Source organism: Seriola aureovittata, chromosome 22 (assembly GCF_021018895.1).
Source record: "Seriola aureovittata isolate HTS-2021-v1 ecotype China chromosome 22, ASM2101889v1, whole genome shotgun sequence".
NCBI classification, from domain to species: Eukaryota; Metazoa; Chordata; class Actinopteri; order Carangiformes; family Carangidae; genus Seriola; species Seriola aureovittata.
Genome location: NC_079385.1, coordinates 14,354,986 through 14,374,204, shown reverse-complemented (window position 1 = coordinate 14,374,204; position 19,219 = coordinate 14,354,986). Strand labels below are relative to the sequence as shown.

Here is a 19,219-nt window from a genome sequence, read left to right as displayed (position 1 = left end):
CACGTCCACCGCTGCGGTTAATGATAAAGAATTGCAATCAATTCAGTGGAAGTCAACACTTTTAGTTGAACAGGCTATGTTTTTTCCTATCCTCGCACATCAACACGTCTCTCCGGAGAAAACACTGGCCACTCATGCTTCACCGCCAAACTCGGGGATGAATTTCTCAATGGCTCTCTATATGGCAACACTGTCTATAACCACGAAAACAGAATGGCAGGTTGTTTTTTTTTACTCACTTCAACAATAAGCAAAAGAGGAAATAATATAAATAGAATGGGCTCACCCAGTCATCACCGATCCGAGGAAGCGTGCATCATTTTTCTCTTCCCCCCCTTTTTCCCTCCAATAATCCCTGGGAATTTGAACGGCGCCCATTGATATGCAGCAGTAGGGTCCCCCCCACCACCCCCCACCCCTCCACCTCCACCCTCTCACCCTCCCTCCATCCTCTCTCTTCCCAGACGTCAGTCGCATTGCCTCCCCTTCATTTCGTTCTATATTTATTTTATTTCTGTGCCTTTCTTAATCTTAATCCATTTTGTCCTCCTCCCTCCTCTCTGGAAAATGCTGCAAAACCTCTAATGGAAGCCACTCAATTCCTCCAGTCTGCTTCTTGCTGGTGACCTGCATTGACGTCATTGCGTCATTAGGTTTCCCCTGGAAACACGGGAGGGCCAAAAATAGAAACACATTAATTCAAACCCCAGGCTGGGGGGAGGGGGTTGGGGTAGGGGGTAGTTGGGGGCTGTTTTTGGCGACTATTTCTTTCTATCAATCCATAATCTTCTGACCCCCCACCCCACCCCCACCTCCTCCACCCTACACAGACACACACACTTACACAGATATACATATTCAAACATATAACTTTGACATATTTTAACAGAGCATTAATTTTATTTTATTTTATTTTTTTTTATGTATTGTCCCTTGGCTCTTTTAGTATCAGTATACTGTTCATCATGCATCTATTATGTGTTTCTGTGTTACTCAAATGTAAATTTAAAGAGAGATTTAAAGGACTTCTTTTTCCCTTAATGTTATTGTACTCTATAATATAATATCCTGATATGGCGTAGCTGGTCTAGGAAGCTACAGTAAGAAGTATAGAGCCTCAAGAGCACATGGGGTCTATGTATTTACATCATATTTTGCTTAAGGACTATTGCGACATGCTATTTCTGTAGTATTCTCTATAAGGCATGTTGTGTTCAGTGGCAAATTTGCAGAAACATATCAAACTTGGTTCTTATTAAAATCTCTGCAGGTATCATTATAATATTACAAGGAACTGAAATTGATTTTGAGTCAACTATTAGTTTTTTATACTTTTTGATTGTTTTATTGTCTTCTAGATTGCCATGTCATTGGCATCTATTTGTGATCTTTAAATGACATTATCATAGTATGATACACTTTTGTGGCACCAATTTACTATATTCATCAACTTTTGGTATTACAGAAGCCTCTCTGTGAAGAGTGCATATTTTTTACATTACCACACAATATTTTTCTGACTTGAAATACAGCTGAAACCTTTAGGGTAATTCCTGGCTTGGTTAACCTGATATGGGGCAGCAAGGCAAAAACCAGCTTCACTGGGCCTGCGATGTTCAATACCTGGTCTCCAGGATTTATGTGTGGTGATTTGATCATTCAACTGAAATAATAAAGGTCTTGAAACTAGAATTTGACACAGGGACCCTCAGGATTAGGAAATAAAGAAGATCTATTGTCAAGACCCTTAGTGTGTCAGTTGATATTGTCCTCCAATAATGCATATTCCAAAACACATTTTCAATAAAGTTAACACAAACCAATTGACATAAAGTAAAGCTGGAGCCAGTTCATGATCAACCTTGGTGACTTGTTCTGTAGTGAGCTGTGGTGAGCTGTCTATACAGTAGAGCAGTTCTGTACGACCTGGTTCTCTGGACCCAGAGTATGGCTGGTTTTAATTTTTATCATACAATCAGGAAATTTTTGATGACTGGGTCACTGGATGCCAGTTAAATCAACACCAAACATGTCACAGTTTAAAAGCGATGATCCATGACCCCAAGCACAAAAGGTTATATACACTGTTGCCCATAAAGTTGGAATAATTTTGTTTTCAGACACAATCCTCTGTTTATTCCTATTTAAATGCATCAGTAATCACTTTTGACCAGGTTCAATGATTACATTATGTGTCCCAATTACCCAGGTGAAATAAATTCATGCATAACATTTTTTTGGCACTAAAAAGATATAAAAAAAAATATTTTATTCCAACTTTATGAGCAACAGTGTATGAAGGATATCACAAGTATTTTAATATATATGTATGTATGTATGTATGTAAATATGTTGTATGTATTTATGTAACTATATATATTATTACTACAACAGCTATATTATATTATATAGTATATTTGGCCAACTATTGGAAAAAACAGCATGTGGATAAATTATAAACAGTGTGGTTAAAAGTGAGCATTAAATAAACATATATTGTTTATATTTTCCATATACTCTTTGTAATATTTTCCAGTGAATAATTAATCACCCCACCTTTCAATAAAAACCAAACAAAATACAAACTGTATCAGTTTATTAATTTATCAGTTTATTCACAGTCATTCCCAAAAATATGTAATATTCCAAGTTTATAGTAGGAAATTTTGAAAACAGGGAGACAGTAGAAAAGTTGTGACAAAGATCATGTGAAACTGTTCTTAAATATTATGCTAGTAAGTTCTTTATAGATACTGCAACATCACTATTAGTAGTTGTTTGATATAAGTGTGCATGAAAAGCTCCTGGCTGTCCATTTAAACTTTGAGGGAAAAATTGATAATTGAGAAATTTTGTTGCACGTTGACTTCATTCAGGATGGGACCTGGTTAGCTAACTTCAAAACCCTTGATTGACAGAATTGCAGTATTTTGTTTTATATACCATCTTAAATTTGGCATATAGCCAATGATGCAGTGGCAAAAAGGTGAATAATTGATGAAAATATGGTCTTAACTCAATGATCAGGGATGGATGGATGGATGGATGGAAATATCCCCAATTATGCTTAGAGAAAAGCTTTTTTTTTTTCTAAAAGCTCATGTTTAAATCATGTATACCACTCTGATAATGATGTTAATGCTTGTGATGAAAATGTCCCTAGTCTTTTTGAAAACTATGGGTGAACTTTGACCTTTGACCTCAAGGTGTTGATTACAATAAAGCAAACAAATAAAGACAAATTATGATTTTTCTTTAAAGGATCCTCATATAGTTTTCATCAGTTTGAGAGTACTTTGTATAATATATTGAGTAACGTTTTCCACATGAAGATTTAGAAGGGACCGAAAGAGGTATGTGAATTTAAAAAGTAAGAAATAGTGTTGTAGTAAGCTATTCATTCATTATTCTTTCATTCATGCACTCATTCATGTACTTCTCTTCTTAATCTATTCACATATCCAGGACAGCCACCTTTCCAATGACGCAAAGGCCTCCTCCCATTTAATCGCTTTAGCTTCATCTATCTGCTCTGATGTTCGAGATCAAGTGACATGCGGCGCCGCGTGCCCCCCCCCCCGTGCACAACCGCTCACACAAAGGAAACGTGCACACGCTCCCGCCTCGTGACACCCGGCTGGAGGCACGCGCACTGGCACAGGAGTGGTGATGCTGCATTCAAGCTGTGGCCTTAAAGAAAGGAAGCGAAAAAAAGAAGAAGAAAAAGAAGAAGAAGAAAAAGAAAGGAAACACTGGCAGTATCAACATCGCGAGATGATAGCGGACTGCAATGGCAAACTGCCAATCTTAGCCAAGGTGATTTCCCTAAACAAGCAATTCGAACGCCCACAAACAGTGGTGTGTGCGTGTGTGTGACTATTCATTGTTTATATTTTGATTATTCCTTGCCTGGAGAATTACTCAAGGCTTCCACTGTGGCCCAAATTCACAGTACAACAGTTACTGCCAAACTAAATCTAGCCAACAACCAAAAAAAAGGAGTTAAGGCTACAAAATACACCTCTTTAGAGTTGATGATACTGTAGTCCATCATTGTCATACCTTAACTAACTGATCTTGTTTTGTCATCACTGGTGAAGCCAAATTCAATTATGATTATAAAAATGAATAACAACAATCCATATTTACAGGTTTAAAAGCAACCTCTCTAGCCTCCCCATGGACCATAGTGCCCTCCACCAGACACATTCAAGAACTGTTGATCCAGGGGAAAAAGGAAAATCGGAATTCCTTCTCTTTTCTGGTAAGTTCTGCATCCAAGTGACCTCAGACAGTAGCCTGTCTACTGTGTAGGCTTTCTCTTGACTTGACACTTTCATCAAATGTGCTGGTGAGGCATTGAAATCCCTGCAAAGCCCTCTTGTACCAAGATGACCTCATCATTATCTGCACCTGACCATGCAGGGGTTTACATGAACTAGAGCTCCCCCCAGCCCTGCCAGCAGCCATTGCAACTTTCCAAAAGCCAGATTACTGCAAGGAAAATGTCCTGATGCATGGTTGTTTCTTTCTATGTGGTGGTTTTCATGAATTTATCTCTGATGGCAAGGAACCGGCATGACTAAAACAGGTGATAGCTCCAAGAGGGCTCAGAGCAGTAATGCCTGTCCTTCATCATTAGAAGCCACTTCTGTGCAGTCAGGGTGTGTTGGTGTGGACAGACACCCAGATTAAGTATGGGGGAATTCTATAAATCCTATATAAATAAAAGCTGTGTAGAGAACCTGTGGAGCCAGGCCTTGGAGATGCTGTACTGTCTCAAGGCTCTCCACATTTCTTTTGATAAAATCACAGATGACATCCAGATCAAACTAAAGTCAGACACTGTTCCCCAGATCTGGTCTGGTTTGCCTTTGGATCTGTTTGCCTCACTTAAGAATTGTCACAGACTGTACGGTTCACCTTGAGTTTGCAGAGCTAATGACAGGGACTTTCTCACACATATTATAGCCAAGAAAGAGATGCTCTATTTTTCCTCCTTCACAAAAAAAAAACTTCATATCAAAAAAGATTATACACAATATATGCAAACACACTCCATTTTGGCCTGTTTTCCAGTGGTTTTGATGATATTCCAAGAACACAAACTTCATATTATTTGGAGATGGTAGAATCACACAATGGAATAATTTATTATGCTTACATTTCAGGATGCTTATAGGCATTTATGTTTATATGAGTAAAGAGAAACACTAGTTCATGAGGCCATTTATGTAAAAATGTACTAAAATGTATTTAATGTAATTTATTAAAATGTTAAAAAAAAAGACAGAAGAGAAGAAAAAAAAGAAGAGAAAACGAAGAAAAAAAGTTGTGTTCATGATTATTAATCAACTTTATACAGAGCATGATTGGACGTTAATTGCTTAATTGTGTTATTCAGTGCACCTGTTGCATTTGTAAAGTTTGACCAGCCACCTGTCTGCATATTCTTTGCTCGACGCTACCACCAGACGACAGTGAGTTTTTAAATTATTTTCTAACTTGGGTGAGGACCGGCAGAGTAACATTATATTTAGCAAAAACAACACCACTACCAGCAATGTAAATCACGGTAACGAATTATGACCGAGTTAATATCCGAATAAGTTGAACGGTCCATGTCCGTCGTAGTTTCGTGGTGGTCCAGAAACGTTAGCTTTAGCAACGTCAACTTTTTTAGCATTACTATAATGTACACCTTGTGCTATTTAATGCTATACTAAGTAATTGCATATAACGTTAGTGTCAACCTAACTGCTCGCTGAAATGTGCTAACTATACGATGCAGATGTAGTGGTAATTTAACTTTGCGAATAAACAAGTACATTTCCGGTAGGGGTCTCTAAAAGTGTCACGTTTTAGTAGTGTAAGGCCAACACGAATATTATGCAACTAAAATGACATTGTTTTATTTTCTTATTCATTTCAAGTGATGGGTCACGTACATTATAAGTGTCAGAAACGTCGTCTGAACGTTGACTGCAGCCCCAGCGCTAGACGTGCAACCTGGATTACCCACAAGAGGTCTGTGCCATCCATACTACAGTCTACGGTGCCACCCAGCAAAACGACAGTACAGGACCTGCCCTGCCGGATGTCAGGTGTGTACATGATATACACATGTTTACACCGTTAAATTTTTTTACTTTAGCCACAGCAATGCATATATCAGGGGGCAAGACCATGTATTCCATTCATGGTGAGGCCTACCTATGTGAAATTATAGAAATAACATTTTTGTTCAGACCATAAGAGAGGAGTCGTTAAAACTTTATAGTGATTTTTGAGGCAGAAGTTTGTGAGTGAGGCTGAAGTTCTTGTGACCTAGTTAGTCAATGACATTTTTACAGCATGAGGTGAGATAGTGTCTTACTGTAAGCGTTATCACGGTTGCTGTAGTTCCTGATGTGTGGCAAGTACAAGATTCCAATTGTCATATTGCAACAGTGCCTGTTGATGCTGTCAACTTCCAAGATATAGTACCATTGAAGAACATCAGCATGGTACTTTGATATTATAGTAGTTTACCAATGTTAATGATATCCTTACATTTTTATGGTATTACCATGGCAATTCAACTTTCCACAATCCCTACCATGGTTCACTGTTTGCTTAATCCCACTGGCCCCTAATGTAAGGTATTGGAATCCAAAAACTGAGTTTGAATTTTGATGTATTTATTGCATTACGGAGCCAAATAAGAGATATAAAATGATGTCAAAATGTGGCAACTTGCTGTCTGTAATGTAGATTCTTGTAATGATTCTGGAGAGTGCCTTATAAACATGCGCACATCTTGTCTATTTGTGATAATTGAGATAATTGAGAATTGGAAAAATATCAATACATGCAAAACATGATTGTATCAACAAGTTCATCATGTAAATCATTCTTCATTGATGAACTGATTTGCCACTAGCTCTCTTTTAGCTTTCTTCTACTGCTTTGTTTGATCTCACATGCTGAATCCTGGCTGATGGTAGAGTTTGAGCACTGTGCTTGTGACAGTGATGATGATGGTAATGATGGTGATGGCTGTCAAGAAGATGACTAGATGATATATACTATGTCTGTGTCTTCCTTTGACTTCTCTTTGTTTTGGAGTCATTGGTGTCGAGGATGGCCTAAACGCTTTAAGGAATGAATAGGATTTTTGGTAGTTTTTTTTAGCACTTTTCTGACTGGATAGTGAGCTCTTGAGTTCGCTGTTTTAGTGCAGCTTTCAAGCTCCGAGGAGAGGCTCGGTCACGTTGAACTTGATCAAATGGTGCCAATATTTATAAATGCAATACAAAACTTTTAGTAAATCCATATAAAGAAAATCTTTACAATTTTCTGTCTTGTATGGATCTGACTATGTGAGGGACACGATTTCACTATTTTATACACATTTGATTCTGATGACGATACTATATGTACACTTTACAATTCAGAGCATAAATGCTCACTCCATGGCCACATTAGTACTACCAGATGAAAACACCAGTTAGCTGAATGCAATTTTTTCTCACCTCACCCCATTACCCTCAGTCAATATCTAATCCTTTTCTTCCTCCTTCTGATGTTTCTATTGATTCCCCAGAAACGTTTTACCATGCTCCTTAGCATGTGTATTAATGATCTCTCTCTTTTCTTTCACTAACACACATATACAAGCAACTGGTGCTGCTAGGTCGAAGGCACTTTGACAGAGATGCATTTGTGTGTGAGTGTAAGTGTGTGGGAGGGTTAGCAGTTGAGGGGATTGAAATATCATGCAGAGACTGATGGATACTGAGAGATGAATTCTAAGTAGTTCAAAATGGCATGTATTTGTGAACATGAACATGAACTTGGGTTGCCTGGTCAGAATGAAAAAACTTGTTATTGCCCAAAGCAGACAACCAAAACGTTGTTCCCTCACCACAAGCACTGACCTCCAGGACTGGCAGCATCAGGGTGGTTGCACGGTAGCACACACTGCACTAACTGCTGATGCCATCTGCTGGCAAAAAGCGTAAACTACAGTCACTGTGTTCATTCAGATCCCCAGATCAAGCACCCTTTTTTCAAGCTTTTTTAATATTGTTATTTTTCAAGAATCTGTTTTCTTGCGCCAGATTTCTATGCTCATAGAGTACAGTGGTATGGACAAGATTAAACAAACAGATATGTCTAACATGCTTCTTACAGGACTAGTCTGCATGGTTCAAAGTTGTAAAAAATTATCAGTGCTGGTGGCAAATAAATCAGTGATCACTGTGAACGCAGTATTCAAAGTCTGACATCAAGCATTTGAAATATCTAGCAAATGAAACACAATTTGCTTGAAGAGTATTATGAAATGATGTCTACTCTTGCTGTAATTCAAGATCGAAATCCCAGTTGCTGCATTTATGAATGAATGAGCTTTACCACCCCTTGGTATTTTTTGCCTCTTTGGAATTTAAATGTATGCAAAGATCAAAGCTACCCTTCAGGAGGCAGAGGTGGTGCAATAAGCAGAAACCCCCAGACTATTCACACAGCAGTCCCTCTTCTACTGTAACTCAGTCAAAGCCTCTATCACACAGTCAGAGGTGCTACTGCAAACTGTCACCAGGGGGCAGGAGTGCTCAGGAGTGTTTTCTTCTCCCTCCCCCTCTCCCTTATGACTTTCTCTCTGTAGCTGTTTGTCTGTCTTCTCATAGTAAATGTAGATAAGCACATGCATGCTCACACACAAATGCACATATACACTGAACTTCATATGAATTTAAATATTGATTTCCTGGGGGGAAATCGAGATGTTTACACACAGTCGTACATATTTAAATAAATGCCTGTACAGTTATGACATCGTATTGCTCCTGAGCCTGCGATGACATTGCACTTTCTCTCTGATCACAAGACCACATTATGCTTTTATGTGGCCCCGAAGTGACTTCACAAGGTCATGACCTCCCCATTCCTCCACCACTCATAGCTCCATCACTGCACTGCATGATCAAGGTTCAGCTGCATCACACATCCCTTCACAGCTACACATCTACTGACTCCATATTTATACCAGATTGTTAATGGCTACTCTTATTAATTTCACAGGGAGGCAATCAAACAAAGCCTTACTCTGAGGGGGTGCAGCAGATGTCTAGTGTAACCTTCAAAATATTTTTAAATGGGCCTTTACCAGTCAGGCCACAACCTCGTTGCTGGGAGGATGATATCAAGGGGAGAGAGAGGGAGGGCAGGGAGAAAAATAAGAAGAGTAAGTTGTATGCAAGGAAAACAGGAAAAGACAAACGAGTGTAAGATGTAGGGAGAGAGTAAAATCGAATGAGGGAGGGTAGGCTGATATCAAAGAGGCCTTTGTTCAAGCCACCCTCAGTAGCTGTATGAGGATCAGAGCCAGAGAGCAGTGGACCTTGAGGACCTTGAGAGGGGGAATTGAATGCTTACGGTGCAGAACTCTATCTTCAAGGCTCTCTGCCCTCAACTTTTTCATTTTTATCATTAATTATTTCTCGCTAATTGCCAGGATTAGAAAAAGAGGGAGAGAGAAAGGGCGCTCTGGGTCTCTGGAGTCTTAGACCAAAGTGTGTATGTGGTGTGTGCGTGTGCAGTATGCCTACATTTACACTTCCTCCCTGTATATAAAGAAAAGAACAAGGGGAAGAAGCACAAATTGAACATTCTTGGTCAGCAAGGTTGTTAGCTCTCTGTAGTTGATTGTGCTTGTTGAACCATAGAACTATTTCCATTAAATTAAGAAGATGGTCATAGCCCAGCAATGTCCTTGTACAATGGTTAACAGTAGAGGTGACTGAGTGTGATTTTTATGCTTCCATGCCGGTGACAGCCGTGGCTGGAGGCATTATGTTTTTTGGGTTGTCTGTCTGTCTGTCTGTCTGTCCTATTCTTGTGAATGTGTTATCCCAGGAACCCCTTGAGGGAATTTTTTAATAATAATGTTCACTTGGCCCTTAATTAATTGATTAGAACTTGGTGGCTAAAGGTCAAAGCTCAAGGTCACTGTGACCTCACAACTCAAGAATTAATTTGCTAATCATGACACAATTTAACACAAATGTCCAATAGGATAAAATTATGAAGTGATGACATTTTAGATCCAAATGGTCAAAATTCAACCTCACTGTGACATCATAATTTTCAGCAAAAGCACCTCTGGCCATTATTCAGCACTGCAACTCAGGAACAGAGGGGGAGATTGGGACTATATTTCCTGTAATTTGACTGGTTGGTGGAGGCACACAATTGCGAGGCAGTAATTTTAGTTTTTCCTGGCCTTTTCTGTTAGACTGCTGTAAGTTACTTGAAAGCCACAGACTAAAGATTTGTCCACTCTGGGTTTGATTTTTTTTTTTTAAAAAGTGTTGTGTTTGGCACTTTATGGAGTCTTGCAAATTCTCCTTCCTCTTCACCTTTTGGAGAGAAGGATATAATGTATTTAGCTGAATCATCTTCAGCTTAATATGCTCTTAATGGTCTTGGGCAGGAAGAACATATTTTGATGGATTTTGATGGACTTGTGTGCCCTCTTGTCAGAAATGGCATATGGCAAAGATCAAACACTGCCATGATCCAAGCAAGCAGCAGTGCTTTCTCCAGAAAACAATTCATACCAGCTCCCTATGAAAGAACATGTAAAACAAGGGTTTCTGAACCTCTGTCCATACAGCACATTATAAAATTAGATTGCTGACACATGTCTTGAAGTATGAGTATAAATTGTGTGAGTAATATTGAAGATGAAAGTTGTCAGCAACGTCTGTTTCAGTAGATTCTTTCCCAAACCGGTTATGGAAACCCAGTGTCAAATCATAGATTGCACTCATGCATCTTTGATAATCTGTACCACATTCACTGATAATCCCAGATCCGTCACTCAGTCCTTCATAGGAGCCAAACCCTGAGAGGCTGGACCAGACTGGGCAGACTGGGCAATCTGCCTATAGCTCCACTTGCCAGCGACACTGGTCACCAATATTGAGGAACTTTCCTGGGCTGTGCTGCAAATACATTAATCGTTTCTAGATACCACAATGCTGTCAGTGGAATATCTGTCTTGCCAACTGTGAAGGGATAAGATGGAAGTAAGGAAAAGTTTACATTTTGACCATAGCTACATAGTGTGTATTTGTGCCACCCTCAATTGCATTTTGTCTTCAAACAAGAGATTGCAGCTTGGCTTATTAATGTTCAGATCAAACTGTCCAAGAAATAGTCCAGCACATATGCATGCTGAATACAGTATTTTGCTGCCCTGTTAAACCACCTTAACAGCAGCTGTCTAATCGGGTTTCCAAAGCTGAAAAGAGGAGACACCTCACACTTCCCATACTCAGCACGTGAAAGGGCCCCAGAGCCCCAACATGAATGGGATGAATAGGCTCACCCTAGATGAGTTGCCTCACTTCATTCTGCGTATGTGTAAAGCCTATGTGAAATCAAACCCTCTTTTTCATTAATGTGTAGCTTGTTCTGGCACTATCCCCATTTATTATATTTTAAATCCAATCACCCTGCACATTATCTGCCTTCCAATGACCTAGGCTGTGCGTTTCATCAGTTTATAATAAAAGCTCTTGTTGACAGCACAGCACATCCATCTGGCTCCAGACCAGGTCCCGTGGCTTCTGTTACTTACCTTTTTGTGATGGATGAACCCACCTTGGGGCTTCTTGTCATGTTTTACAGTTCACCTGATGCCTTCCTTGTGTGATCAAGTTCAGTGTGGCTGTTAAAAGTGCAGTACAGCAGCAGAAATGCTAATGTTGATAGGAATTGATTGGCACTAATGCCACAGTTTCCAACATTTAATGCCACCATAGCTAATTGGTTAGATTAGCTTTGGACATTGACATACAGTAGCTTAAAACATGCTTCATACTTTAAGACATAATGGGCACTTACTCTGTTCATGAACTACACTGAGGTGAATCTGTGTAAATGTTATATTCCCTTATTGGCTTGTGGTACAAATACCGTATGTACCAGCCACAAAGTGGGATAAGTTGTTCTCTCAACATTAATTTCTGACATTTTTAGGTCAGAAGCTATGTGCACAGTTTGTTTACTACCACTTTTGACAGGGCACTGAAGCACAGCTGTAACATTAACCCCATCCTGTGCTTGGAGGAGTTTTGACTTTTGCTTAGCATGTCAAACCACGATCTCTTTCTCTCTGTCCCTCTCTCCCCAGCTTCTTTTTTGCCTGCTCCCCCAACAGTGTGCTGACATTTTGGCATTAGTGATTGTGTCAGAGTGTGAAAGAGTCAACCCGTACTGCTCCCCCTCCTTGGTGCCCAGGGATAGCAGACTGATTGGTATGTGTGTATTCTGTGCACCAAATGATGTTGTTTTTCAGTCAGTGCTGCAGCCTGCTTTTTATCATTGGGATTGAAGGCACCTTGTAGCCTTTCAGCCTTTCTAAATCCACCCAAGATGATTTTATAACAGAGTGTCAAAGTTCAAAACATACAATACTCTCACTCAATCCCTTCATAACACCTGTCCTGTTCAATCACATCACTTTGCAGCCATTCATACGCTGTCACCCAGCCTTGGCTCTACCTAAATTCATGTGCCAACCCATGGACCGAGACCTTGAGGGCCATATGCAGAACGTAGGCTTACAGCATGAAGCCTTCATTATGTGCTGACTGTTGAACAAGCTGTGTTAAAACTCAGAGAACCCAGATGGACTACCACAGAGCAGAGGGACACATTTGTGTAATCTCACAGTGCAGAAGTTTGTGTGTGTGTGTGTGTGTGTGTGTGTGTGTGTGTGTGTGTGTGTGTGTGTACATTTTCATGTTAGATCATCAGAGGGTATTGTGTTTATGTCAGGTATGATAAAATTAATGTGTTTTTGTTTGAGTGTTAGATAGGGAAGAGTATAATGTGTTTGGGCACGTGGCCTGGCCTGCCTGTTGTACTTAGTGTTAGAATACAGTGTGACTGTGTAGAGTAGGCTGGCATGGCTGGGCATGCCCCTTGCACCCCCACAGGGCTTTTGGAAAGTGCACATCTCACCAAAATGTCACTTTAACTACACTGAGCCACCCTAAACACAACCAAGTGTTCTTTCACTTTCTCACTCACCTCCCTCTCTTGTCCTCTTTCACTCATCCTCTTACTCATTTCCGCACACACCTGAATCCTCTTGAGGAAACGAGGTGAATGTAAGCGCTAAGCAAACTCTCTTGTACTGTAATTAACTGCTTGCTGTACAGTACATCGTGTGTCCGTGTGTGTGTGTGTGAGAGAGAGAGAGAGAACGGTGCAGTGCCTCATGTATGTAGATGTATTAGTCACAACTGTTACTGAAAATATGTCCACTTGAGAGGATGATTTTTGTGCACGAGTGGAGTTCAGTAATCTTCTTGTATGTTAATGATGAGAAGAGGCATATATTGCCTCAGTTCAACATCTCAAATGCTACATGCGTAGTTATGTAATTATGATAATAAGCATTTTACAAGCTGCAAAATAGGCGCCAGGGGCCAAATGGGGAGATGAGGGAAAAGTTACTTAGGCCCTGAAAATAATTTGACAGTAGTTATTACAGGCTTATTGCTGTGGATGACATCTATTTCTCTGGATTCTGACAGCACATCATCCTGACTTTCCTATAATAGCTTTGGTTGGCAGATCAGGACTGGTGAGAATAAATTAGAAATGATTCCTAGACCGCAGTATTAGGAGCTTTTTTTAAATAGTGGCACTTTTATGAAAAAAAGGGCCATGTAATCACTCAGGCTAGACTTTGATTAAGCGGTAAAGTGAGCTGGTGAAAGTGTGGATTTCATGGTGACAGAGCTTATGTGGTTTTGACAGTTCATCCTCCATGTATTTCCCTAATTCCAACCTTCCCTCATCCTTACTGTTACGCCGGACCCCTTTCATGTTCGATCCTATTCTTCATCTCTGTGCTTGTCATTTATTCCTGTCCTCATGCTGTTATCGCATGTATTGATTTATACTATCCTTTTTACTGTCTTTTTTACTTTAACATTACAATAGCTATCACACAAGGTCCTAGTTTATTCCTGTGATGCCTCCATTCCTTTGTAAAGTAGTGCTTGTCATTGCCTCTGTCATTACATGTTTGCTACAGTGCTCCATGTACGTCAATGCACCATGGCAATGGCATTCAGAAATATGTACCTTCTTCTGTGTTCACTACAATACAGTACACTTTGTACCATAAAGAATACAGTTCTCTCAAGTCTTTAGATTGCAGATTACAGTTCAGTTGTATCACAAGTGATTAAAGGTGGTTGATTATAGCTTCCTAGAAGTAGCCCATACAGTTGTAAATCAGTAGAAATCCTATGATGTGCATTTTAATAAATACTTAAGATTTGGCTGAAAGCAAGATAGATACTTTGAATAACACGTAAGTGTATAGCCATAGTCTACACTTTTGCTAATTCAGCTGAAAATACCTGTATAAAGTCTGAGTCTGATAAAACATCCAGGGTCACACAGGATCTGAATGTTTTGATGTGGTTTAGGTTCAGGAGATATTGATTTGTTAGAGACCAAAGTTCTTCATTTCTTTATTGAAGAGCTGAGGCATGCGATGGTAAGGTGGTGCAGCTGTAGCTTGCTGTAACTGTTCCCAGTAGCTTTACTGGACTATGGCATAGTGTGAAGTGTATTCAAGGACATATTGGTTGCTGTCAGAGTGCTTAACACTTTATACCATCCTCAGTTCAAAGCACTTGTGTGAAATGATAATCTTTGCTTGAAGTGATTGATCTCTTGTTTTTAAATTCAAATCGCCTCCCCACGGTGTTGCCTTTAAGTGTTACTATCTCCTCTTTCCACGTGTGTGTCTGTGTACAGTGCAAAAGCAGCAAATACTTAACTGAAGTTTGTATGGCTTTATCCTGTATATGTGTATGTAGTGTAAGCGTGTGACTTATGTGAGTCTTCACATGAGTGTTTGGTAGAGGTCTAACTTTAGGACTGTGTGCTCATCGTGAGTGGATAGCAGTGTCTGGTGGTGCATTTGACCTCCAAGTGTAAATCCTCGTGCTTGACTGTGTTTGATCTTTTATCTCCAAAACACAAAGATTGAATAGCACAGTACGTGTGGACTATGAAGAGATTAGCTCAGAGACCAGAACATATTGATCAAGATTATATTTGGAGTGCAGGCCTGCGAGAACTGGCAGAGCACATTCATCAGTTATGGGGGAGGCATTTAAACAGTAATTACTCAACAATGTCAACTCCTATTCCACCACTCAACTCTGCTCCCTTCCCTTCACACCTGCTTTTAGACACTTTTTTCCATATTCATGAGTAAAGATAAAGTTGCCCTCACAATACATTTAGATGTCCTTTTGTAGGAAAAAAAAAAACACACACAAACACACACACACACACACACAGGTGTTTGAGGGTGATGAAACAGACAAACATACAAAATTAAACACACTTATGAACCCACTGGTAGGCCCATGGGCAGGCCTGTAGGCACACACTTAAAATAAAGGCAGGCCACACATAACTCCACATACACAATGTGCATTTGCATTTCAAACAGCAGTCTAAATGGCTCACATATAATATGGGACATACATTAAAACACACTTACATTTACTACCACTGTGGCTCCGCACATTTGCTGCCCCATGGATTAAATTCCATTTATGCATATTTAACTGCAGTAGGATTAGAATTATCACTCTTGTCCAATTACTCTTTTCCCAGTTCCCCTTGCATTCTTGCTCTCGCCATCCTCTTTTTATCCTTTGGATATTTTTTCCTCATGCCCCCCCCCCACACCCCACCATTTGCAAGGTTATAGAGTGGTAATTAAATGAATTGGAGGCTAGCGAATAATAACATCTTTCTCTGAGCTGTATGATCAACATTTCCTCATTTCCACCATAGCCAACATTAAAGAAAAAATAATTCTACTAATTTTATCTCCTGTTTGTACTTCTTTCTCTCTCCCTCTCTGTCATTAATGATCAATATGTCCTAATGTTTCAGACTTGCCTAGGTCTCTGTTATCTTTTCTATTATTATGCAAACAAAATTACACAGATGTGGGGCCGTAGTAAGAGAGGAGACAGTTAATTTTCCTCTAGCTGCAGGCAAGCATGTGGAAACAGCATAGAGAATCATGTAGCAAGAAAAGGGGAAAAAAAAGACACAGAGAGAATGAGAGGAAGTTCGAAGGGGTAGAGATGGTGAGAGAAAACAGCTGGTGAGGTCTAGCAGTGCTGTGTTTGCAGAAAACGTTGGCAGCTGGTGACCCAGAAACATCCTCTCCTCTTCCCAACACCCAAGCATTGCTGCAATCACTGCAGTGAGAGAAGGAGAGAGCTGCTACGCATTCAGCCTCGGCTCATAAGACACGGGTTAATTACCATAATGAAACACAGATAACAAACAGAAAAAGCGGCCATAGAATACAGGAGTTAAACTCACACTGTGCTTATGCAACTTCTTACCTCTGTTCCAGCATCCACAATATTCTACAGCATGTGAGACAAAGAAAAAAATACTGTGCAGTCAAGGCACGTGTGGAGTGTAGCCCTTTGAGCTGTTTATTTATTGTAGTTCTATATTTATGCTTGGGTTTTTATATGAAAAATATGCAAGTTTTTTCCTTTTTAACATGCTGCTTAATTGCGAAATCAGAAGTAAACAGAAGGATAAATTGTATGTCTGCGCCTGTGAGGGATTTACGTTGTAGCATCTCAGCATTAGAAGATTATATGGAAGGATTGTTTTGCTTCGCTACTTCTGCATTATCTCATTTAAACACAACAGGTAAATGTAGCTGATTCGATTTGTTAAAAGTCATACTTTCAATGCGGCATTGTGCAGGCATTTAAAATTTTTTGGTTTTGCTTCACTTTTTAGTCTGTGTTCGGAGCAATTCTGCATTAGACTGTGCAATGAATTTCTTATTAGTACACATTTGGATGATAATATTGGCCAGTATACAATTACTTGCATGATTGCCTGGCCCAAAACAGCATTAGCTGAAGCTTTTGATTTCTTGAATAATCAACACAAATGAAGTGGCTAAGTTGGTTAATTTGAAGCATTATTGTATGATTTAATGTTTTCATAGATCCCCTATGGATTTGCTTATAGGCTAGCTCTATAATGAATAATGTTTTGCAATCGTTTCCTGTTTAGTCAGAGTTTATCATAGCAATTTGGTTCAATGCGATTATTATCTGCAGAGTGGTGTTCCATTTCTTATAAATGATTCTTACCCAAAGATTCTGTTAAGCTCTATGAATCTTAAGAGAAACTTTGACTTGTTTCATTTTCTATGAAAGCACACATTCCATCAAGCAATTAGATGGGAAGCCAGCTAGAATGCCTGCACACATAATAAGCTTCATGAATGTGGTTGAAAGGTGGGGATCATGACGACGGACTCTGACATTAAAAGCTTAGGTGCAATAAGTGAGAAAATTCAATTTTAGATATTTATTTATAATAAATTACAGGAATTCACATGAATTTAGATGCACACAGTCAGACTTAGCTACTAGTGTATCTATTACCATGGCAACACACTGTGTCTCTCTGTGCTCGCCCAAACTGATTTGCAAATGTCCTCTTTTTCTTTTTTTTTTTCCTCCCCTCTCTTCTTCTCTTCATCCATGTCTTCGTCTGACACTGTTATTCTTTTTCATTTCTCCCCTCAATCTCTCAGTCCTCTTCCTTCCCCAGTGGTGCAGCAGTAGTTCAAGAGGAAGGCATGCCGGCATACGCTGGTTTAAAATAAAAAAAGCTGATAGGTGGAATTAAATTATTATTCACATAGAAGAAGAAGGTGCATATATATATATATATATATATATATATATATATACACCTGTCTGTCCCTTCAGCTGCCCTACTGGCCCTTTTTCCACACCTTTTCTGTCTAATTCTCCCACTCTTTTGTGCCCTTTTCTCTCCTGTTCTCTCCACTCTGTCACTTCTTCTTAGAAGCTTTCGTCTTGATATTTTCCTCCGCATTAACCCTGTGTCTTTGCTTCTCTTCTCCAAACTTTTTTTTCACATTTTTCTCCTTTTCTTTCTTTCCCTTTACTGTCTGTCCTCTCCCAGCATCTTTTGTCTATGGACAGTATCGCTCCGATACATAGAAAAGTATTTTTCTGTCATTCTATTTTGTATGCTCTTCTTTTCTCAGTGCTTCTGTGTAGGAGGAGCACACTGTTTTTCAGCTGAAGTCCTTATCAAGCGTGACTCACAATTCAACTATTTCTACAGTGGAGCTCGTCCTCTAGAGTCTCGCTCTTTTTCTATGTCTTCTTACATATTTTATCTCTTTGCAGCGTTTCCTCCAATTTTCTTGCCCTGACTTTTTATTCTACCTAATCTTACCTTTCTTATTATCTCCCCATACTGCATAGTCTCTCTCTCTCTCTCTCCCTCTCTCTTTTGCTCCTCTCTCTCCCCCGCTCTTTCTCACACCACCGACCCTTTCTACTCTCCCCTCGACTTCTGTAAACATAAACATTTTGGGTGTCTGCCATCGGAGATATCCAGGGCAAGTCTGTCACCAGAATCATTTCAATGCTAATTTCCCTGGCATCTGTGATAAATAAATTCACTCTGACGAACACACAGTCATCAGCTTCAGAGAATTGGACCCGCTCGATTTTATCCTTGCCTCCCTTACTCTCTCTCTCTATCTTTTCCCAGAGCTGGGCCATCAGTATCTGAAGCCATTCGCATTCAATAAACACACATGAACATGTGTACACACAAACACAAGCTCACACACACATATTTACTCTCAGCAGAGCAAACATACAAATGGTGTAAACATACACAACACAGTATATACTGTAAACAACACAATTGTACAACAAAACTGTAGCATACGCACATACTGTACACACTAATACACACACAAATGTAAGCACAGAATAATGCAAACAAACAAACATTGCCGCAGATGTACCGGACAAATACACATGCATATACATCCAGACTGTGCAGGCAGTTGCACGCATTCATGCATATTTTCGCATTTTGTTTTGTTATAGCCATGCAGATGCTGCCTCTGTTTTATATTAATTGTAATTCCTAACTCCCATTCTTCAGTTAAAGACACCTTTTCATGAGCGCAAGGTCATGCAGACTGATGTTAAGATTCATTCAGATGCACAGAGCTTACTCTGTGCACCCGAATGTCCATGTGACTATGCACACTGGACATACACTGAAGGATGGAGAG

General features: G+C 39.6%; 1 long non-coding RNA gene across 3 annotated transcripts in view; it reads left to right on the top strand.

The window, feature by feature from the left end:
• Positions 1-3,650: 3,650 nt before the first annotated feature.
• LOC130163209 (uncharacterized) overlaps positions 3,651-19,219 on the top strand; it is a 139,678-nt gene continuing 124,109 nt past the window's right edge. For all 3 annotated transcript variants that reach the window (XR_008826416.1, XR_008826415.1, XR_008826414.1), the window contains exons 1-3: positions 3,651-3,816; positions 4,152-4,264; positions 5,934-6,104. This is a non-coding gene — a long non-coding RNA (uncharacterized LOC130163209). The remainder of the gene's footprint in view (positions 3,817-4,151; positions 4,265-5,933; positions 6,105-19,219) is intronic.